This window comes from Ascaphus truei, chromosome 1 (genome assembly GCF_040206685.1).
Source record: "Ascaphus truei isolate aAscTru1 chromosome 1, aAscTru1.hap1, whole genome shotgun sequence".
Taxonomy (NCBI): domain Eukaryota; kingdom Metazoa; phylum Chordata; class Amphibia; order Anura; family Ascaphidae; genus Ascaphus; species Ascaphus truei.
Window position 1 is genome coordinate 391,683,844 of NC_134483.1, and position 640 is coordinate 391,684,483.

General features: G+C 33.3%; 1 non-coding gene across 1 annotated transcript; it reads right to left on the reverse strand.

Annotated features, from left to right (window-relative positions):
- Window positions 1-303: 303 nt before the first annotated feature.
- On the reverse strand, window positions 304-376 carry TRNAV-GAC (transfer RNA valine (anticodon GAC)). Its single transcript has one exon. It is a non-coding gene; the product is annotated as a tRNA-Val (tRNA).
- Window positions 377-640: the final 264 nt, after the last annotated feature.

Genomic DNA, 640 nt, shown 5'->3' on the forward strand with positions numbered 1-640 from the left:
ATAAGGGTTGTACCGCCCACAAAGCCAAAGATCAAACGGGATTGGTCTAATCACATGTCAGTCATGTCCTGTATAAACACAGCCTCACTAACAATACAAATAGCACACGATCACAATACAATAACATTAACACAATGACAAAAATGCATTTAGACTCTCAATGGAGTATTAATAAACCAACGTATGGTTATCTATATTAATGACATATCTATTGCAGTCTACCTAAAAATATTCCTATAAAAATGTATATATTTGTTAAAACACAATTATTTGTATATATATAAAAAAATATATATAAATAGGTAGTTCCACTGGGTTAAGAACCCAGAACCTTCTGCGTGTCAAGCAGATGTGATAACCACTACACTATGGAACTTATATTAAAAAATAAAAAGACAATACAATAACATTAACACAATTACAAAAATGCATATAGACTCTCAATGGAGTATTAATAAACCAACGTATGGTTATCCATTGTAAATAGCAATAGACCATATATATCCTGCCAATGAATAAATACATTCTATATATGTATGCACATGGTCTCATATAGATGCACGCAAATCAGACGTCCTGTGTCCATTATCCCCTGAAGAAATGCGTACGCGCACGAAACGCGTTGGGCAGTTTGTGAGAG